Raw genomic sequence first — 27939 nt, forward strand, 5'->3', positions numbered from 1 at the left:
ACGGTTAAGCACAGAAAATGCCCTTTTCATTTCTTATGCTGGTTCCATTTCAGGTTTGCTTAGGCAGAGAGCCATGAGGATAGACTTGACTTGGTAAGGCCATTCTTTGGCCTCAGGAACAAAAGGACTCAAGGAAGCGATCAAATCCAGTAAAAAAAGCATTTTAAATGCTCACTAATTATTTCAAATGAGATATTATGTGAAAATAATTATTCCAGATCTGAGAGCATGTGTACTAAATGTGAACATGAACATTTCAGCCTGGAGAAGCGAAGGCTGAAGGAGCTAGTTGCTGCCTTCAGCTGCCTTGAGGGGTTTGTAGATAAGAGAGCTGGACTTCTCAGTATCTGAGCCTGAAAGGTTGAGAGGTAATGACTGCATGGCAGCAAAGACGGTTGTAAGTGGGTGCAGAGAAACAAAATTCTTCACCACGAAGCTGGTCGCCCACTGGAGCAAGTGCCCTAAGAGGCTGAGGGGTATCTGTCCTTGGAGATTTTCAAGATGCTTAACTTCTAGTCCAATGCAGGACTCGTAAGTCCAACCAAAAACTGAGTTGGAGTTGAGACCATTCATGGAGGAAGGCTGTAGACATGTGGCCTGTTTCTGCTGCTGCTGAGATATTTTTCCCCTATCCTTCCTTGCCGTTGCTCACCACACTTCAGGGTGCCTTGCATGCATCAGCGTAACCGCCAACACAGCCACACCTCAACCCAGCCACCCCAGTCAAACGCTGTGCATCCTTTAGCCTGTCCTGAGTTTTAGTGTATGCTGAAAGAGTAAAAGTTGAGCAAAGTACATTTCTAATGCCCTGGTTAAGAGGGCATTGTATGGCTGAACTCCAGGACATAAACACAGGTCTAGGAGCAACTAGATTCAGAGAGACAGATATTGCTGCAGTTTATATTTTGTTGTTGTTCTTTCCAACTAGCAATAAATAAAACCCCCAAAAGGTATCATTTTGGAGAGACACAGCAGGAGCTTACTTCACTGAAGGCAAAACAGGAACCTTACCTGCTGACATGCAATTATTTAACTCCCTTCACCCCCCCACCCCGTGCACTAGCTGCACAGAGGGACCACAGCATCCTATGAAAATGCCCTGATATGCAGGTGTCCTCACCTGGAACGGGATCCAGGGATAAGTATCCTGCAGGAGCAGGACAGGAGACCCATGCAGTGTGCACCAGCACATTGAAGCCCGCTCAGTGAGCCCTGGCAGCAGTGGCCCACCTGCAACGTGGTCCAAAGCCAGGGCAGCTAGGTAAAGGACAGCACCATCCCATCAATCCAGCTCATTCTTCAGTGGATGCCAACAAAATCACAAGGATAAAGTCCAGGTCAGGAACGCATGTAAAAAGGGGAGGAGGGAAAAATGAAAAAAGTCAGCTTCTGCCAGTATAAATTCATATTCAACATTATTTTTAGCTGGTTAACTACGTTAATAAACAATGTAAATAAATACAATGATCAAAACCATTGATAAATTCAGTGCATAAACAGCAATTACTCAAGGTCACTTAATAATTCATTTTGCTCAGTTTCAGAGTAACTTCCAACAGGAAAAAATAACAAAAGTCTGCAAAAAGCCCAAAACCCAGAACACCACCATGTGTGCTGTGAACTCCTGTTCCTGTGGAGTGTATAAAGCTTTGGAACACGATATACAGCAGACAGCATTTTATGAGGTTTTTCATACTTTTGTTTTATTTAACACACGTTCCTGTCCAACTGAATCTTTTTCAAAGCAAGCCTCAAGTTTTTGTGAGAGAAAAAGCCCTCAGGGTAGCAAAAGAGGACACGGTGAGGGTGGAGCAGGGCAGTTGGTGGGTGCAGGGTGCAGGGTAGCCAGGCTGCACCGCGGCTGCTGGGCGTTTCTGCCTGCTGAGACTGGGCATGGAACGGGGACTCCAGACCCAGGGTGCAGGAAACCCTCCTGTGCTCCATCAGACCCAGCTGCACTTCATCCATCCATGGGCAAACCCAGTATTTTCACACGAGAGCTTGCTCACCTCGCTCGTGACGCCACTGACTCAGCCTCAACAATTCTTTTTTCTTTTCCAATTTGTACAATTGTCCGTGTGCTGGAAAATAAGGTAAGGACACGATTAAGGAAAGTCTTGCTGTGTTCTTTATTAAACCTCACCAAAACCACACCTTTTTTTCCTCACAGCAAACCACGTTACACTCAGTTAGTCATGCTCCATGAAAAAAGATGCAAATTTTCAGTTGCTTGAAAATCATTTCAACATTTCCAACAGTATCTTCTGAGTGCAAAGGAGCTGCACAGCATCACATGAATTATGTGATAGTGTGCTCTATCCAACGGTGCTCATTCGGAACAAGCATAGATTGCAGCACAAAGACAAGGCAAAATAAATAAGAAATGAAAGGAAAAAAATAGTACTAGTGTGAGGCTTTGGGGGTTTTTTTGGATTTTTTTAGTTGGGTTTTTTTTTTAGTTTTTTTTTTCCCGCTTCACAGTTCAATTTAGGTACAGTGGTTATTGATTTAGTTTCACAGCCCAGGCCCACGCTGATAAAAGACAGCACAGTATAATATACACGTAACAAGGGAAATAATGGAAAAATAGGAAAGTGGTTTTCTTTAACTTCTTTCATTTTGTTACTACATGGCTGCCCACATTGATCCTTTTTATTTATTAACAAATACTAAATTAGATTTTTTAAGAGGAAGGAAAAGAATAATTAATTTTGAAATTTTAATACTGTGGATGGCTGAAAAGTTTCACAAGAAACTGCAAGAAAATTAACTTTCGAACTAAGCTTTTCTCTTAGAAATGTTTGCTTTCCACAGAAGGTTGATCTGTTTTTCAACTGGAAAATATAAAGGTACAGACATAAAAGAAAAAAAACAAACAAACAACTAAGCCTAAACCAAAAAATATTTTTTACATTTATTATAACAGCTCATAAAAGTTATGTTTTATTCCTTTTCCATCTATGCCCCTGCAGTGAGCTTCCCAGTTGAATACTACATCCCACTGTACATGGGAGTCCCTGGCAGCTCCCTGGGCTGCAAGAGCCCCAAGCAGGGTCATGCCATCCCGAGTGAAAATAAGGAAATATGCATTCAGAACAAGAACAGTAAGGTACTATGGGAAAAAAAATAAAATTGATTGAAACAACTGATTTTCAAGCTCAAATTTTGCTTAATTCTAGTTTTTTTCTTCGTTCCCCCTAAATAAAAGGGATCGATGGCAAAAAAACAAAGCGGTTTCTCACTGTAACAGGATTCTTGAGCCTGAGTCCGCCCTGGTCCTGTTACTGCTTCTGTGATGGTGTGAAGCCCTACGCTGCAGGGGCAGAGATGGGATCAGCACCTAGAAAAGATGCGCAAACTGGAAGCCTGCCAGAGAGCAGTCCCCCAGCCAAGCTGTCACAGGCCAGCGGTTTCCCAATGTTTACCCATCCCCTCGGCAGCGGCTGCTGCGGTATCTCTTTCCAGGAGGAAGATGAAACACTGAGGCAGGGGAAGCATTATGGCAGCAGGATTGCCTTCCTGGCACCTACACTGACAGTTGGCTTTGGCTCCCATCCCGAAGGCTTACATCAACATCAGTTCCCAGGTTTTGAAAGATGTGCTCTTTCAAGCATAGGTGCAAAAAAAAAAGAAGAAAAAAACCCCAAAAAAAACAAAAACAAAAAACCCCACGTTTTTAAAAAGCCCTGCCGTGCCTCACCGTAGAAAATCCTACAAGCTACCAAGTGTAATTTAGGGTATGTTCCATGTTTTGCAGTTTGATTTAAATTGCCCATAAACCCTCCCCCCGGAAGAGGGGACAAATAGTCCCAGTGCATTTTATACAAACCACTTCAAGCACAATTTGGAAACCATCACAACTCTGACGCTCAGTGTAAACACCACCACATTTTTGAAGTTTTTCCATCCAAATCCAGTAGTACAGCATGAACTTGCCTCAAATAATAACAACACAGAGCAGCTCCCCCAGGGTGTAGATCATACATGTAATCACCACAGTCTCTGCCTATTCAAGTTAACACTTCTTAACAACAGATGTAATCTTCAGTGAAACCAAGCTTTTACAAATTGCTGTTAATATGAATCATGCTTAACTTGTCGAAGTATCTCTTCTAAAGAGCTTATGTTTTCCCTAGAGGTATTTAAATTAGGAATTCTTAACTACTAATTGAATATGAACTTGGATAACTGAGCAGGTCATCTTTGCTTCTGAAATGGATGCTGAAGGACTTTACTGTCCAGACTAAGTGAGTTGAACGTGACTTACTCTGTATAAAAATTTCACGCTATGGTAAAGGTTTGAGGGGCACTGTTTCAACAGGTCTCGGGGGTGAGGAGGATCAGGTGATGCTCTCAGACCTCCCCAACAGCTCGAGGTGGTATGTCACTGCCATAAAACGAGACCGGTCATTTACATTCATTTTCATCACTGAGGCATGTGACAAATCAGGAAGGACTTCAGTTGAAGAGTTTTTCTTTTTTTTTTTTTTTTTTTTTTTTTTTCTAAATGCACTAAGTATATGCTACATTCAAACATCATTAAGACAGTAAAACTATCTGACAAAAGAAAGAGATTTATAAATTGCCTGTTGCACAAGTTTTCAGAACAGAGCAAAGCAGGCTCATTGATTTTAGGTCTTCGGGTCATTGTTGCAGGTATTGAATTTGGACTAATATTTCAGAAGTCCTCCAAAGCAAGAGACCTTTACATCTCCTAAGGATTCTGCAGACAGTTCAAAACTGTACTTTAGTCTTTTTATATAATGATAATGATTCAAAGTCATTTTGCACTGTTAATTGCATTCTATTTTGGTGCAGTGAATTTAGAAATAAACATATTTAACCAGACATAATGCTGTCAGAAAACTACTTAATCAGCAGATGAATGTACATTGAGACAAAAGCTGTGGGTGCATTTATCCAGCTAGGTATGAATATCTTCATAATGGCTCTGGTGGAGGGTGGGGAGATGGGCCAGCAATGAAGAGAAATCACACAAAGCATCATTAATCCCACAAGTGCAGAAAAAGGAAAAATAACAAGCTTGATATTAACTTAAAACTCATTCTATTTTTTTTATGTTAAATGATAGTTTTGCTGCAAAACCAAGTTTCTCTTTTTTGAACGCGGGGAAAACCGTGAAGGCATACCGAAGGGTATGGAGGCTGTGCTTCCAGCTGGAGGTGGCCTTTCGACACAGTATAATTCAGTTTCCATCCAATTTAAACGAAAACCCACAAGCCACACCCCCCCCCGCCCCATAACCACCACTTCTCCTCAATACAGAGACTTGATTATTTTTTTTTTTCAGATATATCAATACATTTCAGTTTTATCTTCCTGTAACATGGTAATGCATGGTAATTGTGGAGTTTCTGGATATCTTTTTGTTTTTCCACCTGAAGGGCAAGATAGTATAATCAGGAATGGTAGGTGTGGTATTTCCTCATGTATTTGAGACAAGAGGTGGAAGACTGCACACATGCTGTACATGTGGCTGCTTCACAAACCCTTCCCAGAAGGTGACCTTCTGGCACCGGTGATGGAAAAGGGTAGATTTGGCAGAGGGAGGATTACTGGGGTTCAAAGATACAGCAGGGAGAGAACCAGGCAAGCAGGGCTCACCGTTTCAACCCCAGCACCACAGCAGCAGCCAGAGCACAGGCCCTTACAAAGATAAGCTCTTGCAGCTGACAAAAGGGTACCTTTTGCTGAGGGCTTGAAGGACTATGCCAGGTCACGGTGGCTTTCTGAGTTGCACCCCGTTCCACTAACCTCGTTACAAAACAGGCAAAAAGGATTCACCTAGCAAGAGGTGAAGTAAAAAGCAAAACAAAAAGGAGATCTGTCCTCAAAAGGACTCTCCTTGCTCTTAAAGCTACTTTGTTCTCGTGCAAAACAAAACCTGAGAAATGCAAATACTGCCAGTATACAGTATATTTGGCAACAGAGCGTCTGTCCCAGTGCCCTGGCTGTCCAGGACTGCCCCTGGCTCAGGATCCCCCTTCCCTGGCACCTCAAGCCTCCTGGCACAGTCAGCAGTAGCGGCTGGGCAGCCCAGGGAGAAAATGGCTTTGGGCAACTGAAGACAGCCTGGAGGTGGAGACAAGCAAGAAGAGTGAGCTCGCAGTGCCCCCAGGTCTGGGGTCTGGTGAGGGACCCCACCAAGACCTAGACCAGGCCATGAGGGACTGGCCAGACAGCTGCAGGGAGGCAGCCAGGTTTGCTGTCTGGCAGACAAGGCAAAATGAAAATAAGTTTCATAGAGTCATGGAACACCAGGTTGGAAGAGACCTCAAACATCATCTGGTCCGACTTTTCTTGGCAAAGGCACGGGCTAGACTAGATGGCCCAGCAGCCTGTCCAGCCAAATCTTAAAAGTGTCCAGTGTTGGGGAATCCACCACTTCCCTGGGGACATTATTTCAATGGCTGGTTGTTCTTATGGTGAAAAATTTTCCTCTTGTGCCCAATTAGAATCTCCCCAGGAGTAACCTGAACCCATTACCCCTCCTCCACTTGTCCATGTGACTCCTTGTAAAAAGAGAGTCTCCATCTCCTTTGCAGGCACCCTTTAAATACTAGAACTCTTGGCTTTTATGAAGTTTTCTATCAAAAAACCAGCCTCTTCTCTGCGTTGCAGAACTCCATGTGAAATACACGAACTCCTGAACAGATATATGCATAATACACCTACCCACGCCCAGAGGAGAGTAGACACAAACACATGCAACAGCTTTGCAAAAATGTAGGAAAAGGGTGGGGAGGGGGAAGACATCAGTTTCCCCAGTTTCCTCACAGGGGTCACTTCTTTATCTCCAGTGGCTCATCAAAAGCTAGACAGCATTTTTTTCCCTACTGATGTACACAACAAAAAATTCCTATGATACAACTTCTCCTCCTTACCTTCACAGAAGAGATTTTTTTTCATAGACATACCACTTGACCAGGAGATGATGTGACACTGTGGCAACATTCTTTAAATCCAGATATTTCTGTAACCAAAAAATAATTTGTGTTACTGATTTCCTCCTCATTGACAGCTAAAAATCACAAAGTTTCCAGAAACTGGGGGGAGGTGGGGTAGGAGAGGGAGATCTGCCACATTTTTTGTGTGAACAAAATCCACGTTCAAGGCACCTGTAATTAAAACAACAGGGCATAACGTTCCCACATTTGGTCACTTCATGGGCACAAGAACTGTACAAGGTAGCAGTTTTCAGTGAGCAGTAAGTTTTCTGACCCTGCATAACCCACAGTCATATGCCTTCCTGAATGCTCTTTCCAGCCAACGAAGTGTTTACTAGAGGCATCACTGCTACTACTCTATAATACTGAAGTTGCCCAACACTTTGCATTTTGAATGTATTTTCAGCCGCTAATGGCTTTGCCAAACTTTTGTGTTCTATGCCGGTGTCTGCCTCAAGTTCATTAGCTCTGTAGCATATAGAATATAGGTATGATACACCACGCGCCCACAGAACTTTGCCCAGATTAGAAGAAATTATAAATGATTAATTGAAAAAAAATCCAGTTATTCATGCCATGCTTTGATGAGGGGATCTGAAATATGGTAGGAGGAATTTTTTGAGTTAAATTGTACTCATTGCTGTTCTTGTGACAATCTGTGCTGCATCAGCCACCTTAAAAGCTTGTGTAGATTTTCCCTTACCTTCACTACCAACTTATTCTTAGGAAAAGCTACTCACAGTTTAGCACCTCAGCTCTCAGCGATGGGTGGCTTGGCCGGCATGCAGGAGTTGGGCAGGGTGGGTGTCACCTGGTGCTCTTCTGCTTAGATTTATGCCGGGCTGGGGCGGTGGAGAGGAGGACAACAGGGAGATCCCAGTGTCTGCAGTAAGCAAACAGATGGGCAGGGGCTGGTGTTGGGGGGTCCACACAAACAGTGTGGGAAGCGGAGCCCGACAACTGGGAAGAGAGAAAAACCAGGCGAGTGGAGGAGGGATGCAACAAGTTGTTCAGTGGCCGTCGAGAGACGGACTGGGAAAGAGATGGAAAACAGGAATGAGCAGGATAGCTGGAAGCAAATGAGTGGTGGGTAAGTGGATATGGAGAGGGAGCTCAGGAGAGTGGTGGGGCTGATAACAAAGACATGGGCACACCTGCAGTACGTTTCCCGTGAGTCTCCCATGGCACAGAGACCCTCTGATGAGCGGTGTGCAAGCCGTGAACCGACCGAGACAAAACCAGGAAAAAACATAGGATTGAATTGTGCATTGCAATCATACAGCAGCTATTAATTACACAGATAGGGTGGCACGGGCAGGACGCTGGAGGCTGTGTGCAATGCACAGGAGCTGTTCCCCGGCCCCGCTGCCTGAGCTGGGGCAGAAGCTTGTTTCTGTCATCCAGCTCTCCCCACACCTTCCCTCTCTGGGCAGTTGCTTGTGGTGGATGGATTCCTGTTGAAAGCACTTGCGTTTTGGAAGCTTCTATGTTGCTCAAATGCTGGAGGTGGATTGTGAAGAGGGAAGGACTGGTTAGAGTGTTCGGAGGTGTGGGAAGAAGGAAGTTACTAAGAGAAGAGACTAATCTGAGCTCCTAAATGTCTCATTACTTGCTCATGCATATTCCTAGTCCAAGGCTGAGAAAGAAATCCCTGTATTTCCAGGCCTGACAGCAGCTTAAAACCTGAATTCCACATTATTTCTTTCCTTCTCAGTGAGAAGACAGGAGATCACACAAGAACTTTGGGCTGGGCCTCTGTTATTTCAGCCGTGACTTGAGCTGTGCGTGTGTGCACACCTTGGGAAAGCTGCTCCTGCACGTCCTCACGTTTTGCAGGAACAAGCAGGTTCTTCTTACACCCTCTGTCCTCTCAGGACAAATGAACACAGCTGAAATCTGTCAGAGCCTGGAGTGCAATCATTTAGTACTTAGCCAGCGTATCTGAAAGAATATGGTAAACAGGGGAAGAGAAGAGACACAACTTGTTCCAAAGCGTTTCTTCATTTCCCTCCTGGCTCCCACTGAGCCATCTGCTTCACGGAGGAGGTGAGTAAAAAAATCATGATCCAGAGGGTAACGGCTGGCCGGGAGGCTCCCAGGTCCGCTGCAGGTGTGCTATGTTCCAACCACAGCCCCCGTCCAGCGCTGGTGGCCGAATCCGCATCTTTGTCATCTGTGGCCTGGCGGCAGGGGTCTCTGCTCTAATTGCTCTGCACATGTCTCTCCTCACAGCCTGGAACAGGCTTTCGATGGGCTGAGACTGCTGGAACAGAGAAGATTTACGGAGCCAGTCAACACTGGTTGTGTTCTACAGAGCTTTGAATAAGAACCAGAAGAATCAATTCCAGATCTTGGGCGGGAAGTTTCCCCCTGCTTCGAGGATTGCCCGCTTCCAGGTGCGCTGAAGATGAAGGATTAAATAACTTTTTTCCCAAATATAGAAATGCATCACACCAAATCACACACACACACACTGTTGCCTTCTTAAGTGAAGCATCTGAGGAGGAAAATGAGATTACAAATAGAGGGGTATAATGAGATCAAGTTTAATTCACACCATTTCCACGCCTAGGCACAATCTATGTCATTAGAAAGGATTAATTTTTTTGTTGCAGTTTCTAATCTCATTATGCCTTTTGTCACAAGAATGATTTATCAGAATTTCAATACTTAACGCTATACATTATGTGAAATACTATATTATGTTCTAACACAGTGCCTTCACTTGACTTTTCCAACATTCTGTATTTTCATTAGCTGGTATCCACTCACTCATGCCGTACCACTCAGCGCAGCTATAAATAGAAAGACCAGCCAACCAAATCCCACAATATTGAAAAGGTCAAAGTAGTATACCACATTACTCTCATTTAGGGAATACTATTCACAAAGTATTAAAACTTGGGCGCCTTATTTATTTGACAATGAAAATAAATGAAAATAGAAGGCATTGCAAAGTGATGATATTATTACCAGAAATCATTGGGACATTGCGGGATTGCGAACCCTTCAACATTATTACCGTTACAGCCCAATATAAATTCATGTTATTCTGTAGGTACTGTACCTCTGATGCTAAGCTTCTGTGTCTCACACCAGAAAGACAACGGTCTGTACGCTACTCCATTTATTGTTTTTAAAATACAAATATTTAAGCTTTTAAGGAATACTCATAAGATTGTTTTGAATAGCAGCGCTCTTAGCTAACTTGTGAAGAAATTTAGGTAGAAGGAAAAAAAATCAGAATAAACAAAGTATTACTATTGCTCTTTCCCCCCAACACACACACACCAAGACAATAAAATAATTATGTCCTTGCTGTCAAAGTCCATGGAAAGGACCCATTTGACCTCAGAGACCATGCCACCATACCTGGTCATGCAAAAGTACTTTTAGGGTGGCTGTTCCGCAACACATGCACCAGCCTGTTGCCCCTACAGACATCCATGTCCGCATGCTCAAATGTCTGCGTCCTGACAGCCACATGGTCCCCCACCTCCCTCCCCACAGCCCAGGTTCCTAAGAGATCAGATACATACCGCAGGAACAGCTGCAAAGCAGCAGTTACCTCCCCCGGCCCGGGTCCAGTCCGTTGTCTGACATGCTCCCTGCATCACTGATCCTGGTACCCAATGTGTTTGATGCTGCAAACATCTCTGGCTGATGTGAAGGTCAGACTGCGCCAAGTCATCTCCAGGCTTGCGATTTTACCCAAAGAACACGAAGCACAGCTGTGCTTTTCAAGACTAGAAGAGCCGTCCCAGAGAAAGCAGTCGTGACCCACATCAGAGGGTACAACACTATGGGTTCAAGATTAAAAGTAGAGGTTTTTAAATTTGTCTGCAGGGAAAAAAAAAAAAAAACCAAAAAAAAAACAATGTAAAAGAGGTAAAGAGAGAGGGTATCAGCCAGGCTTTCTGAGATGGCTGCAGGAGAACTGGGCTTAGTACACAGCCCATCCTGCACTCTCCAACAGGCTGCAGACCACCCTGAAACCCCCTGGGCAAATTCAGGCATCCACACTGCAAAGCCTGGGGAAGATGTACTGGAAGCTGCCCTGCATTCTTCCAGTAGAGATAGCAGGCTAATCTGGGGCAATCTGTATTTAGTCAACATATGTTTGATTAGATCCTGACATTATAAAGTTCTGCAGGTTTGGGGAATCAATAATAATGACATTTCAGGGCGACTTAATGCATGGAATTGCAATTAACCCAACAGATAACTAAGAAGCTCTCTCAGCTAATATTAAAACAGTAATCAGTGACTTAATTCCTATTTTACGAGTCTTGTTGTCTTCCATGAAAGAAAACTCATTTCCCAGTGAGTAAGGGGAGATGCCAGGACAACTGGTTTTGAGGACTATTCATGATTTCCAGTTTGAAATGCCAGAGTTGCAATAATGCATTGCAAAATTTCCTAATGCCAGGCTGCAGCTGATCCGGCATCCCTCTCTCTCTCCCCCCTGAGTCCCTGTTCCAAGATCAGAGAGGCTGGAGACAGCAAAGCTGCAGTGTCTGCAGGCAGTGCAGCTGAAGAGCCACACTCAACCTGCTGATGCTACTTAGGTGCTTATATAGCAAACAGAGCCTCTAGCTTCCATTTTTCATACGTGAGACCTGAAGTTTGGGGTCGAGTTGGGTTTTTTTGTGGGGGTGGGGGGATTTTGTTGGGGGGTTTTTTTGGTGGGTTATTTTCTGGTTTGGTGCTGCTTGCATTGTTTTACAAAAGCGCCCAATGAGACCTTGCTTACGGCTTTGTCTACATCAAAATACTGTCCTAGTAGGAGCAACGAAGCCTCCTCCCCGATGGTCACACCTCCACTATAGATGCTATTATTCCAACAGCAAGGTTTGTGCACATTGCTAACCAATTTACTGAGGAAGTAATCATACCCTGTGTTACACAAGTTTCGGTCCAGCTAGAAAACTGTGGCTGTACTCTTATACCTGACTGAATGTCTACAGGTAAAGACGAACAAATAATTCACCAGGAGGGAGACTAAAAAAAATAATAATAAATCACACACACACACCCCAAAAAAGGAAAAAAAAGAAAAAAAACCCCAACATTACCAGGCTTTATCTTTGTCAGCCAAGGTTACCCAGGGGAGAGCAAGCGAGGGAGAAGTGCAGTGACACATCTCCAGCGATCTGTGCCTGCCGCAGACTCCCACCCCGAGCTGGCGCCCTGGCACTGCGCTGGTGCGGTGCTAAGCCCCCTGGCAGAGCAGGTGGCCGTGGGCAGTGTGCTCCACCGGCCTCCCACGCCCAACAGATTTGCTGGGGCTGGGGGCGTAGAAAGCGCGCTCCACCTGAACAAACTGAACCCCTTCGCTTTGGGGATGATGGCTGGAAGGATGGAGAGAACGCTTGATGGAATTTTGGTCTGAATTTTTATCACATATGGAAATTGGTCGGCGAGAAAAGTGAGAAATATTTAGAAACAGTTGGAAGGGCTGTCATTGAAATTTATCCTGGCTATGTCTAAACATGGAAAAGGACAACAGAAACCAATGTTAACTTAAGAAAAATGTAAAGAGAACTGACTATGCAACAAGCAGAAGGCTTATTTCTTTTTAAGTATAAACAATCTGGTGAGGAGGAAGAAAGGCAGAACTATAAAAATAAGCCAAGGCAAGTAAAAAAAATAATAATACTCTGCATCAGTTTGAAGAGATTATTTTTTTTCTCTTGTACAGTAGTCTCCAAATATAACTTTCTTAAGGGAGAAACCAGACAAAATATTTCTGTTCCAAAATATCACAGTGGCAAATGGTATAAAAGGAAGGTGTACTGGGGGGAAGGGGATAACCTTTAGCTATGGATGAGCTTTTTAGACACCTTCCTTGGGAGAGTAATCTTTCTAGACTCTTTCCACAGTCACTGGGAAGAGATGCTAGCCTCCCCAGGGCAATTCAATAGCCCTCAGCGCAGGTGGCGTGGACGCCTTATTTACAGTACAGATAAAGACTATAACAAAACACAAAATACGGATAATTTTCTTCAAGCTTTGACTGTTGGAGGCCTGGGCTGAATTACAGATGGAATAAACATTGCTGCCTTCAGGGAAAGTCAAGGAAATGGGTGTGAGGACACATCACCCTTGTTTGATCCCCGTTTCTTTAAGCGCAGCATTGTGCAGCAAACCCTGCCTTTCCACTCGTTCTCTGAGCTGTTTTTTTCCTCCCCTCAGCTCTGTAATGTTTCTTTGCACTCCAGTGCCACGGGCAGCCACAGGCAAAGGGAGCTCCCAGAAGCATGGAGCACCCTCCTGCTTAGCCCACAGATTTCCATCCCCACTGCTGTTTTCTGCCAGAGAAGGGGTCCCAGCCACAGGGAGCATCCCTTTATCCAGAGCCATAGCTCATTTACACTTGCAACCAGTGTGTCCTTTGCGTGGCAAGTCTCTAGTACCCAGGCAGAAATTTTGTTCCCAGGGAACTTGTAAAAAGGCCATATTACAAAGACAGAGGAAAAATTAGCACGGAGGGAGCCTAACAAAATATTTGAAATACCAAGGTTAGCAATAACTATAATCAAGGGTAAGGACAGAAAGAGAGAATGTAATAGTTTCTAATTTGAACACCATAGCATTTACCCACTTTTCATAGATGCCAAATAGGCAAGATTATCAAGGTTTTCAAATGAGTTTATCTATGAACAATTGGCTGAGTGGATTGACAGAAAAAAGTAGTACAAAATGTTGTATGTATAGCAGACTTACCACAGAAGAACAAGGACAGGGAACGCTGTTATTACTGCATAAAGCTGCTGAATTCCTTTTCCACGATTATACTTTGGAGAGGCAGAGCAACCCAAGTTGCCCTATCTTTCCTTTAAAAAGAAGTTCCATTTTAAAAGTACGTACATATATAAACTCCAGGAAAAAAAAAAAAATCACAGGATTCTTTTGGTTTGCTTTCTTCCCGTACTATATCTGAGAACACCAAATTCTTCTCCCTTTGTTTCACTTAACCATTTAGGGCTCTGACAGAGCTGCACTTTGGCTGACGAGGCCAACTTATTGCATTTACTCATTCTGAGTCTATTATGTAATAACTTCTCATCGTGCAACTCACTTAGAAAGACCTAAACAGAAAAAACAGTATGTTTATGCTCATATTCCCAGAAGTCTATAAGCAGTCCTTAACTGCCCTTCCGATCCAAACTTTCAAATTCACTGGTTACTTATAACCCTTTCTGACAGAAGACAGGAACCACATCACATGCTGGATTTTGCCACCTGCTGCAACACCAAATTCCTGTAAATGATTGCAAGCAGCGTGCAAACTGCAGTGTGTTTTTCGTAAAAATGTATCAATAAAAATTCAGTATTGCTTGCAGATTACTACAAAGATAAACTGAAGAATTAATAACATATTCATAGAATCACAGAATGGTTTGAGTTGGAAGGGACCTTGAAGGTCATCTAGTTTCACCCCCCCTGCCACGGACAGGGACACCTTCCCCCAGCCCCGGCTGCTCCCAGCCCCGTCCAGCCTGGCCTTGGGCACTGCCAGGGATGGGGCACCCACAGCTGCTCTGGGCAGCCTGGGCTGGTGTCTCACCACCCTCATAGTGAAGAATTTATTCCTGATATCTAATCTCAGCCTCCCCTCTCTCAGCCTAAAGCCATTCCCCCTTGCCCATCACTACAGGCCCTTGTCAAAAGCCCCCCCAGCTTTCCTGTCGGCCCCGTTAGGCACTGGCAGGTGCTGCAAGGTCTCCCTGGAACCTTCTCTGCTCCAGGCTGAGCAACCCCAACTCTCTCAGCCTGTCTGCACAGGAGAGGGGCTCCAGCCCTCCCATCATCCTCATGTCCCTCCTCTAGACTCACTCCAACAGGTCCATGTCCTTGTGCTGGGGGCTCCAGAGCTGGACACAGCACCGCAGGGGGGGTCTCGGGAGAGCAGAGCAGAGGAGAAGAATCCCCTCCCTTGACCTGCCACGCTTCTTTTGACTCAGCCCAGGGTACAGTTGGCTTTCTGGGCTGCAAGGGCACATTGTTGGGCCATGTTGAGCTTCTTGTCCATCAAAATCCCCAAGTCTTTCTCTTCAGGGCTGCTCTCCATCCATTCTTCATATTGATTGGCTGGTAATATTTGGCAGGATTTCTGAAAAAGAAATAAATAGGAAAAGCATCATTGAATCATGCATGCTTTGTAGTGTACTACACTGATTTCTCAAATGTCCCTGACTTCTCACAAAAGCAAGCCCACCCAGAGCTGAAGAAAGGTGGTATTGCCTGGCTTCCTTGCACATGTGCTGACGTACTACCCTGAGTGAAGCTATTCCATGACATACAAGCAAAACAGACCTGACATGGAGGGAAGACACCAACAATGGACTGATAATGCAACACACATGTATAGCAGGACACGAGAAAACTGTGGCACGCTAGAGCTGACAGAGGAGAAAAAAGAAAAGATATGGAACAGTTAAAATGCAGGGGGAAACTCTTCAAGGCTGAGGAAAATGCACCTAATGCTCATTATCATCATTTTCCAATTTGTTCATATGGGGAATATTTAAACAATCTCATGGTGTTTCCCTCCCATCCTTCCCCACCATGCCCTTCCTCCTCTTGCTAGCTTTCTCACATCTTACTTTGTTTCTTAAGGTCAGTTGTGAGACATCTTCCTACATGGATGAATAAGGCCACAGCACATTCTGCACACTAAAAGATGAAACAATAATCTGTTTCCTATATATGTCTCAATCAGCTGCCACCGGGAAGGCAAGGGAGAGAGCTCTTCTTTGCAAGTAAGGGTTCCTGGTGAGGTGACATATTTTTCTGTTTCTTTAGGTTAAATGTACTTGTTATTTACATGAAATCCATCTGCTACAACATCCTACATGCCCAATAGGACCATACAGTTAAAACACATTAAAAATACTTTAATGTGTCTTTCCATACTGTGACGTGTTAATAGCACAAAAAGCTATTAGGACCAGGCTGTCAGGCATACACAATAGAGGAATTGCTGGGGAAGCATGAACATACACTGCACCGTAATTCATAAAAGGATACCATTAAAATATAGCCATACAAGCAGTCATAAAAATATTATCAACGTTTAACCCTAGTTTTTAGCCCTTCGAATATTTTTTGCCTTTTCAGCAACTGAATTCTTTGGAGCTAGCAACAAGGTAGGCTATAAACCCCACCTGTGAATTAGTGACTCATTTTTTTCAAGTGCCTGAAAGGGAGACAGAAACATCTATGGCAGCAGACATATTCAATGCACAAGCAAAACCTGGTTTTGCCTGCAAAAATTAGGCAGTTGCCAAAGCTAACTGTGTTCTCATTAGCATCATCATCTACTTGAGCCCACATGTAGTAGGTTACAGTGCAGGACTGCTATACATTTCGAGGGAAATAGATGTTTATTGCCAGATTTTTATATTCAGAAACAAAAAGAATAAAACTGTTCTAAAAAATCTGGAATTACCTGCCCCACTCAGTTCTTCCACACTGTGAGATTTTATGTTACTTGGCCTTTGCGCCAGTAAGATTAATGTTTAGGGAAGGAGAGTGACACTGTCCGTGTAGCATGAAAAATAAAAAGTGGTTTTAGGAGCTTGGCAGCAATGTATACAGATATATTTCCTTTTAATGGCATATACGTATTAACTCTACTGGTCACACACACATATCTTAATAGGTATATTTTCCTCTTGACTTTGCTATCAAAATGTTTCTTACCACATTTACGTCTCTCCAAAATATACATAGGGAAATGAAAGTTCTTTTTGATCAGATGAGACGTTCCTTTGCAAGTTGTTTTTGTCCACTTGTCTAAAAGCCATATAAAACCTGTGTGTGCTTGACCCTCTTTCATACTTGTTTTGCTCAGTCCCTCTCCATGTCTAACTGCACGTCTTCTATCTGTTGTCATTTACACACCCTGCACATTGCAGGGTGCCCCAGGACATACTCGTGTTTGCTGACATACTTTTGGGGAAGGAAATCCTTACAATCAGCTGGCCAACATACGAAGCTGCTTTTGACCACAGGGCATAGAATGAGACAACTGTCCTTATGACAAAGGAAATCAAAACATTTCCTCCGTATAGTTCTGAGGAGAAAGAGGGGGAGGGGGGAAAGAAACACCAAACCCCACATCTCTATTAGAACATAATGAAAGGAAAAATTAACCTCTTCAATCCTTTCTAAAGGTTAAAAAGCACCAAGTTCCAAAATTCCAGAGGCCAATGAAAGCTGAACATATTTGGCATCCACTTGGGCTGATCCTACTAATTCAAATCAGCATTTCTCTCTTACCAGTTTCGGCACATATTTTCTAACACCCAGAAGAAATCAGCGCTAACCGCAGCGATAGCTGTTTGGAGGTGGCACAGGTAACCATTACTAACTGCTAAAGGCAAATCAGAGACAATCTTCGCAATCTATTTAGCACACCATTTCCACATGCAGCTTGATAAAGGAGGAAAATTATTCAGTCTGTTCCGACGTACTCCACAAGGACCACAGAAATTAATTGAAGACAAAGACAGGTAAACAGATGATTCGGGAAACACCTGAATTCAGGCGTATGATATTGAGGTAAGAGCTCAGATCTGCTCCCTGTGCAATTTTCTGAGCTCAGACTCTGGCTCTGCTGAATGACCAGCCCTTGTCTTTGCTGTGCAAGGGGGACAGCACCAAGGTTGATGGACATATCTGCAAGGAAAAAGCCACTGTTACAAAGTCACACCAAGACCCACAATTCAAAGTGTTCTCTGTATTTTGAAGTGGGCTGGGGCCCATTTACAGTGATTTTTCAGGGGGCTACGACACCTGCTCCCTTGGGAGAAACCATTAACAATACATGCTATGGAATTAGTAGTGGTTCACCAACTTAGTAAGACTTACAGTACCTACATAAAAGAACATATCTGTGGTATGTAAAGTATTTACCTACTTATTAAAAAAACCTCATCCTTTCAGAAAACATAATTCATCTGATAACACAGGCTTATTTTATGGTTTCGTTCAGCAGGCAGAATTCGGGGTGTACCCAACCGCCTCTTTCCAAAAGACGCAGCTGGGTACCTTCCCTGTGAGCTGCATGGAAAGGTGCCCGGGGCTCTCCATTCACAATTGAAGAGGTTTTTATTGATGCACTGTCTTACTCTTCACTGTGTAGGACTTAGGTATCCTCTCATAAAAATATCTTATTGTCTTATGTAGTACATCTACTCTGAAGACCACTTCTGGAAGTTCCCCATTTGTCAAATCATCAGCAATCTTTATATGAGGGTCCTGAAGAGAACAGTAATGAATCGAGAAAACAAGAACATGCATTTGAAGTTTCTCATTGTATGACAATATTTTACCAGTTCATCCGCAAAAATAGTACAACTGAAGAGCCTGAAGACTAAAGCCAGGAAGATGCTAATGTGTTTGGGCAACAGAAACATTAATTTGGTATATTCGGGGGGGGGGGGGGGGGGAAGAGCCTTGCACATTACACATGGTGTCACTGTATGTAATCGCAGGGAACTAACAGTGGGAGAAGAGGAGGCGGCAATGATTTTTTTGCGTGGTCTTGCCTTCTAGGCTAGAGGAAAAAGCAGGTTTAAAGCAGCCGTCACAGCCATAAGAACAGGGGGTGTACCTCTATGAACTCCCCAACCTGTGCTGCTCGGGGCAAGCTGTGGTGACAGCAAGTGACTCAGAGTGAGAGGGGAATTGTTGCACACAGCCATAATAATGCAAAGGCATAATAATGCAAAGTGAGAACCTTTCCCATCCGCTGTTGGAAACACGTTTGCATGTATAGAACTTCTCTAACCTTTAAATGTTATAACAAAGCTGACTCTGGCAAAATAACAAAATAAAGGCATTAATGTTTCTCAGTGCAGGACAGTTAACAAAATCAAGGTGCTGGACCACTGCATTGGTGCCTGCCATGGCAGAGAGTTAGCAGATGAATGAAAGGTGCTGTGCTGCTCCAGGGCAACAGAGAAGCACCTCTGCTAATTTTCACAGAGTAATTACAACTGGAAGAAAAGCAGCCTGTGCTGAGGAAGCATCACCCATTGACTGAGCCCTTTCAGATTTGGGCAGACAACTGGACAATGGCAAGAAAGTACAAAAACCCTGCAAGATGCTCCTACTCCTAGTGTTACTACCACTATGAATGCTATGTTTTAAAGCTTTCCCTATTTATACAACACTCAGCTATGACACTGCTGAGCAGCCCCCTTGACATGCCAGCCCCAACCTGTGTGCGCCATGGCAGCTCCAGCTCAGCCTTCCTCACTGCTGACTACAGAATTATTCTCCCAGCAGATGTCTTTGTTTAACTTGAATATTCCTTAGCATCTGCCAGCGTTTTCCCCTAGCTAAATTCCTACTAAACGCACTTTACTTCTTTAAGCCTCATCAGCTATTGTTTTAAACATATTCCTTCAAAAGAAAAAAACCCTCCACCTGCCGTTAATATGTGTATCAATAAAAGGAGGATTAGAAATCAGCACTCCTAGGCTCCTTGAACAAACTTCTTTCTGCCTCAGTTTATTCAACCATAAAATGGCCATAGTATTTACTGCAATATCTCAAAGAATAGTTAAGACACTTAGTGTTATTAATTCCATACTACCGATGCTGATTTGCTACAAGGAATAGATAAACATTTCCATGGAAAGTTGATATGTATTTCTAAGAGTTATAATTTATGATTTGTAGCCATCAGAATAACATTATTTGCAAGGTTAATACCCCAGTCTTATGGAGTGGAAAGCAGCATCCATATTATAGTCAAGATCATGTTTTTATTTGTTAGTTATTCCTTTTAAGTAAGTCTGTAGCATTTATTTTCTCCTATAGTGCAGTATTATTAATAAATACTTACTGCCAGTAAGCTTGCATAAATGTATTTAGAATCCATTCTTTTAAAGAATTAGAATTTCCCTGCAACAAAATTAATCTTTTTTTTTTTTTTTTTTTTTTTTAATATGTGAGACAAAATCTTTTTCTTATAACTGCTATAGCAACGTTTTCCCCTTAGGTCTGTATATTACGGAAACTTTTTCAAGAGAAAATAATAATAATAAAAAAATATACAACAAAGAATCAGTAACCCCTATAAGTCCACAGAATGTCATTGTGATGTAAAGCCAAGAAATACTATGTCTAAAATTACAGACCTGCAGTTGTTCTTTCAAAAAAAAATTATAAATAGCTTCCCAGTTTGATTCTGCAGGCTATATTTACTGTAACATTAACAAGTGAGTATGTCTGCTGTCTCTCTAAACGAAAGAGGGCTGCATTTAGCTGTACTTTAAATCTCCTGTAAGAATTATTCTGATCTGTACATGGGATGCCTGTCAGCCATTTCCAAAACTAATTGGACTAAAGTATGGTACGACCTAATTTCTCAGCATACGCCACAGAGCTCTGAGATTCCTAAACGCTCCAGTCTTTTGAGAGTTTTGTGGTTTTCTAGGATCTACAGCTTCATTGTATCCAACTGCCAGCAGAGGGAGAAAATGTGATATGAAGTATAGAAATATAATACAACACACCATCTCTCATCCACACTACTGAAATAAATATGATGCGGTTTCAACCATTTCTTTTCTAGGACAGGGTATACTCCTTGTCAGTTCCCCCTTCTACAAGCAATGTGATTAATTGCTGGGGGAAGGGGGGTGTTTCCCCCCTCCTCCCATCTTTTTCCCTCCCTCTCTCCCCCTTTTGCCTTTCGTTCCATGCAGGCGGAATCTTTATGAGCTATATAAATACTGGAAGAATTATGTAGAGGGGTTTATTATGAAACTAGAAATCATTTCCTTGGCATTAATGGGAAAGTCTGCCTTTTGGAGAGCTCCACATTTCTAGATGCCATTCCCTGTGCTCAGGGTCCGCCGATGCGATGCACCAGGGCAAGATGGGAATTGCTTCACCTCTCATGCTTCAGAGACATGTGTATATGAGATGGGCTGCCGAAGGGCTACATTTTTTTTTAAATACTAGCAGTTAGTCTTCTATATAAACCGGCTTCTGTTTTATTTAACGATTTGCTAAGCTTATTGGCACACATGTGGTTATTTTAATAGGAGATGACTATGTTTCCCCCTAAAGCCACCCTCCCCACATCTGTGCAAGCACACACATACACACAAAGCCATATAATATGCTATATTTAAATAAAGTGCTTTCTCATTCCTTCCTTAGGCATAAAACCTGTCAGCTGTAACAGAGACAAAGGGCAGACTGCTCTTGCTGCTGCCTCATTGCCTCCTAGCTTCTGGCACTGGGAGGCTTGGCTGGCTAGGTCAGCTGTTTGCTCCTCTCTTCGTGGATCCTCACACTCCAGGTGAGGGCATAATTGTGACTGACAAGGTAAATGATCTCTGCTCAGGATCCCCAGCCCTATCTACTACCTGGAGCATGGCATCATGCACCACCTGCTTCAAATAAGAGGCTGGGGATGCATTGGTACAGCCAAAGGGTAGAGCTCCCAGGCATCAATTACTTTCTTACTGCTCTCATATTCCTAAAGCAGTCTGCCCTTTAGGTCATCCTGCTCTTTCCAGCTGCAGCATGTTACACAGATGATCATGGACCTAATAGCGAGTGATGGCAGCGCTAAATCATCTGACACTTCTAGATGTCTACAGGTGCCCATGAATCATCTGCTGTTTGGAGAATATCTGTTCCAAGGCTGAATTAAACCAAGCTACAGAGGGCTGAATGATGACCAAGAAACCGTAGCTATTCACTGTCTCAAACACCCTCAGTGATAAGACACTCACCAGAAAGGGCATAAACACCAAGGGAGGTCCTTGCTCTGCCAGCAGTCAGAAGTTTGGCTCAGTCTCCTGTAAAACAAACCTTTGGGCTGTTGTGGGAACGGCTTCTCTGAACCAGAAATTGTGACACAGCCCTCTCTTCCCACTTCTGTCTCCCTAGGTTAGAAGTGACACCAGAAACTTCAAGGAAAGCCGTTTCGGAAGGCACAGAAGGTCTTGAACAGAGCTGCAAAGGGTAACGAGAGGTACAAGTTCAAATAACAGTACAGCACAGTGCGGAAAAGCTCTCGAGTAGTATCCAGAGAAGCAGAGGAGTCCAGGATTTAGTATTTGTATCACATGAGAGGTACTATGATAAATAAAATTTGCTGCCATCAAAGGCTGTTGGAACCATGCAGGCAGCGCCTTCACAGGGGAACCAGCAGAGGGAAAGGTTATTCCTAACATCAGAGGAGGGCTGTTACCAAGGCATAGCAACAGCAGCAACCACCTGAATGCTCAGCCAAGGGAAAAACAGACCATAATACATTCAGGACAGAACAAGAGGCTTGCTGACAGAGCCAGAGAGGAGAGATGCCAGCTGGCCCTCATCCTGTTAAATGACAGGTGGATATGAAAGATGTCCTGAGGTTCCTGTCTTCTCTAGCCTGGCAACACTGAACGCCACCAGGTATGGGGTTGTGCACCCCTGTTCACAAAGCGCTACGGCTCCGCTGGCTGACGAGCAGACAAGTAGAGCACAGCCTTCCCGAGCAAGGTCTGTTCTGGGGCTGGTTTTTTGCTGTAGGACACTCGCAGAGCCAGGTGCCTTCCCTGCACAGAGCTAAGAACACAGGCGATGTGCCTGCTGACACACTACTGCATAAAGCCTTCCGAGGCGGGACTAAACAGTCAAAATTACTTCATCTGTGTGGTATACGGTAGCCCGCTTGGGACTGAGCTCAGCAGTATGCTTAGGCCAACATTTAGACTAGTACAAGGCTGAGCTTTTCCTCTTGCTCTGCCTCTGAGCTTATGCAAGCCTGTACAGGAGCAGAAGGTGATATACGAACAGGGCAGAGGACCAATAAAAGTTCAATCAGCATATATGCATATCATCACTTCCAAAAAAGTGGTGGAAGCAAAACTACCACCTGCCTTCGGAGCAAGGGTGCAGGAGCATCACTGTTTCAAAACTACATTAATGTGACAATTGCAGCTCAACACACAGCAGCGCGCAATAAACTTCAAGGACCAGGCTGGTGCTGTTAGAACGGTGCAGCTGGCTAAGCAATTTTTACCTGCATGAAAATTCTGCTGATTTAACCATAGCTTTTTCCAGGATCTAGACTTCTCTCGTATTACAACAACTTGCCTACGCATTGCCTACATAGTTTGATTACTCCAAAACCTCTTTGCAGGGACAGTCAGGAAGAGAAGCAACGTGTACACAGTTTAAACTTTTGCCATGCAGACATGTCTGTTAATGCTAATTGTCTTCTCAAAAGGTTATTCATTTGAGAAGCTCCACACCAGTACATAACCTAGCATCTACCCAGTAGGTTTGTACCGTATCACTGCCTATGGTAGCTCACACCAACTCTGGTATCCCTAATAGCTTTGATACCCATAAAGGCAGCCCAAAAAGGGGTGGCTTGGATTTACCACTGTGTGCCTCCATGGTGATGCTTGTATAACTCATTGGTCATGTCACCAGTGAAGCTAACATCACTGTATATTGCCCAGCCACAGGACCTAAGGCAGTTTTATACTGCCACGATGACAACAGAGAAGTTTTCTGACATGCTCTGGTGTCTAAGCAGCTCCCAAACCAAAGCTGGCCAGCAGCTCGTGGGCTCGGAGCACAGGCAGACCTGTCCATATGGAGACTGGTGTTCTCTGCAACCCACCCCGTGGACTTCAGTAAAGTCGCTGCAGCACAGCAAAGGAAAATATCAGGCCCATGCTGTGCTACAAATGGCTTGTGCAGGACTGTGGGTGTGTTTAATATAGTGTGGCAGGGTCTGTTTACCAAGATTATTTATTGTTCCTTTTTTTTCTATAAGCTGCGGCTTGTTTTCCCTCAAAAAGTTGTGTTTCTTACTCTCATTTGTAACTTGCCAGAGGCAAATAAAGCACAGCAAATACATAGAAAGCAAAGACCTGGCAGGATAGCTCATTTTAGACTTACACTGCTAGTGGCATTTGCTGCTCGTAACAACTTCCACAAATGGGGCAGGCACAGGGAAATGGTTTCCCAAGTAGCAAGTCATACAGTATATTTAGAAAGTACTGATTCACTTAGAGAAGCGTGCAGTCAGTGAATAAAAGCATTAGATAGGGGAATCAGCACATTTCATAGCATCAACATGCTGCAGAGAAGGCTATAGCTGGTGCTAACATGCTTATTGTTACCTATTTCCATCACTGGGAAGAATCAGTGTGATTAAAAGATTAATTTCCTGGAAACAATGCTTAACAAAAAACCCTGAAAGTAATTCCACATTTTCAAATATCATTCTTCACTTAGTTTTGCCTGAGTTGTTTGTAAGCAGCTACAAATATCTAAAAAGCAAGCTCAAGTCTATGAACTTGACTCTGTTTCCACTCAGACATGTATAAGTCAAGAGTAAGTTAACTGATGTTAGTGTAGAAACAAAGGAATAAAACTAATGCAGGTGAAATATGAATCAGACCTAGTCTACAAAAGTTTAAGAAAATAATCCAGCTGCAATCTGTGGTTCAGTCAAGCAAAGGTAAGAACCGTATTGGCAGAAATGGATATAGAAGTCATATTTTATGCTCTGTACATAAAACCATTTTTTTTTAGGGAGAACACAGTTGTAATCTGAAAGCACTCACTGTTTGAGAATTTTACTTTTTCCAATATTATATTAGATATCATATGCTGCAGACCAAATTCCCAAGTAATTTAAGCAGAAGTAACACCTTTAACTTTAGTGCAAGTGCATTAGTTCATAGCACTGCTCAGCAGTGACATTTTCATGAAATGTAGTAGCACAAGCCAACGCAATGTAACCACACAAGCACAGCAGTATTTGGTAGGGACCACACTAGCTCTATTTGTTAATGCTAAGACCAGAAAAGACCATTACATTATACAGTCTGATCTATTGGGCAGCACAGCCCGTTCACCGAGCCAAAAAGTCTAATTAAAATAGATTAGAATTTGATCCTGAGCATGTACAAGAAACACTAGCCAGGTAGCTAAAAATGATGAAACAGAGAATGGGCTGAGCAGCATCCATCCATAACCATCCAGGCTTTGAGTTCTGGGCTCTTTCCAGCTCTGATTACATCTCTTTAGTTGTGCATTTAAGGAGAGGGAGGAAAAAAGAAATGAAAAAAAAATAAAACCTAAAACACACTCTTTAAGGCCTGAGATGGTTGACTGAAGCACAAAATTCAGTAACTAACTGTCCTGGTTTCAGATGCGATAGAGTTAATTTTCTTCCTAGCAGCTGGTGCAGTGCTGGGTTTTACATTTAGGATGGGAATAATGTTGATAACACACTGATGGTTTTAGTTGTTGCTAGGTAATGCTTACACTAAGTCAAGGACTTTTTAACTTCTTATACCCTGCCAGCAGAAAGGCTGGAGGGGCACAAGAAACTGGGAGGGGACGCAGCCAGGACAGCTGACCCAAACCACCCAAAGGGTTATTCCATACCATATGATGTCAGTATATAAAGTGGGGAAGTTGACCAGGGGGTGCAGATCTCCGCTTGGGGACTGGCTGGGGCATCAGTTGATGAACAGTTGTACTGCACATCACTTGTTTGGTTTTTGTTGCCCCACCCCCCATGAGTTTTATTTCTCTTTGTTATCTCCCTTTTGTTACAATTATCAGTATCATGTTTTACTTTAATTTTTAAACTATTTTTATCTCAGCCCATTGGTTTTACCCTTTTCAGATTATCCTTGTCCCACTGGGGTGAGGAGGAGGTAGGTCAGCAAGCAGCTGTGTGGTACTTCAGTTGCTGGCTGGGGTTAAACCACACCACTAATGGAAAAGTACTAACTAGCTGAATTAAAAGTCAAAGTCTCATGAATACACAGAGACTGAAACAGATTTTTTTTTCTTCCTCATTAATCTACAGCAGACTAAAATTCTCCATGGATAAGTTTGAAAGACTCCTACTGTCCATTCATCAGGTAAACTATGTCAGCATTTAATCATCCTGTTCCTACAGAGTGCCGCCTTTGTTCCTTCTCCTTCCTCGTGCCTGGAAAGCTCCCTCTTATTCTGAAACTGAACTAGTTCAGCTTCACCTTCCATCTACTGAACTGCAATACACCTTGTAACAGCTGCTGTCATATCACTTTCTGTGTTTCAGGACTGATTTTCAGCCGTGAAATCCCCTTCTAATGTTGTCATTGAAGAGGCTTGTGCATGCAAATGGCTCAAGTCTGCAACGAACTGCTGCAGCCAGTGGTTCAGTTCCAATTTCTCTAAATGATATTACACAAGCCTCTTAAAAGGCTAACAAATAGTTAAGTCTCTGCACATGGTAAATGAGAGTGTATGGAACATTTCCTTTTATCATAGCTGAGTCCTTGCATTGATTTCACTCCAGAAGTTTCACATCCTCTTTCAATCTCTCTCGGACATTATTCGCTCTATTACCAGTTCTCTTTTCTGAGAAAGTCTGCAAATCACAGGATTACATCAGTGCCTAGCACGTCAATAGAAACACGAAAGAGCATCAGGCTCCAGTTTTTAGGGAAAGGTACTACAGACCATGTCTTTCGCACTGCTAGATCTCCGTTTGCTGTGTTATCTGTAATCAAGGCAGATTTTAATTCAACTAACATCTGATGCCTCTCACATAAGGCAATTCTGTTCATTTTTTTTAAGCATAATACAGTTTTAGTACTAAATCAGCATAAGTTCAAGGATGGTACATCCAACAGACTTCCAAGATCTACAAAAAAACCTGCCAAACCACCTCCCCCAAAAGGGAAGAGCCTCCCTCCATCATTGATGTTTCCATTAAATAATGCCTGTCTAAAATAATTCCGGCACATTTCTAAATCCTAGCATGTAACAGCCCATGGCTCTGGCCGAGGTTTGTGAAGGAAAGAAGGGAACAAACTTTGGCCATGGCTATCTGTGCGGGCAAATGGTCCTCACCCCTACCAGCAGAGATCAGCTCACCCTCCCCCATAGGGCTGAGCTGTCTCTCCCCCTCGGTACGGGGTGGGTTCATCCTCTGGCTGTGCTCTAGGACGAGCTAAAAACCTCCTGGCTACTGCTGCCCTAGCCACGCCGCTTTTTTACAGTTTTAGCACTTACATCTATCAGTCACCCTTTGATATTTCGGCAATTATGTTGGTTTCCATAAGGGATCAGCACGTGAGTCGCATGCTTACGAGTGCAGGAGTTGCTTACAGAGACTTCACAACAAATGCAAACAGACATTTTCACATCATCCAAGCCAGGTTTTTCAAAATGGTAAATAACCTTTGCTCCACTCTTCACCAGAAGCATGTCATCTGTAGCTAGAAAAATAGAGTGATATGGTCTAAAAGTTGCTCTCTTCTGCTTGAAGACTGACAGTTCTCTCTGATGGTAGCTTTGGATAGAGAAAGCTCTCAGGAAAGCAGAAGCATTAAAAATAAATGCAAGATGCTTCATGCACATTATAACATACTGAACCTTCAGAATAAATTATTTATACCAAAGGTTGGATGTGCCATAATAGCATCCACCCAGCAGCTCAGGGATGTATAGGAAATGGGAGAGCAAACCACAGGACTAACAGAAAGAAGCCTGCCAGCTATGGCTGCAAGCCTGGTAAGAAAAATAACAGAACGCTTAACTAAAATTGTTCAAAGAGAGCAAAGGGATGATCAGTTCACTGGGTTTGTTTTTTTCTCTCCCAACAGTCTACGAGAAGAACACAAGCACCAGAGGACTTTGTAGAATTACAAATCTTGTCTATTTGTCCCATGTTATGAGTCTGTATTTCTATGCAAATAAAGCCACAGTTGCCAAGCCTTCATTTAAAAAAAAAAAATATAGCTTGAGATTTCCCATGTAATAATAATATGCAAACTCTTATAAATCGAGTATCTCCATTCTTACATTGCTTTTAGCATTACGTTAACTAGCACCTTCCAGTAGGTTGGTACTACCAAGTCGGTTAGCCTGGGCCAGGATGCTTTCTGGAGGTGGCTGCAATCACACTGCAATCACACTGGCT

Source organism: Falco peregrinus, chromosome 11 (genome assembly GCF_023634155.1).
Source record: "Falco peregrinus isolate bFalPer1 chromosome 11, bFalPer1.pri, whole genome shotgun sequence".
NCBI classification, from domain to species: domain Eukaryota; kingdom Metazoa; phylum Chordata; class Aves; order Falconiformes; family Falconidae; genus Falco; species Falco peregrinus.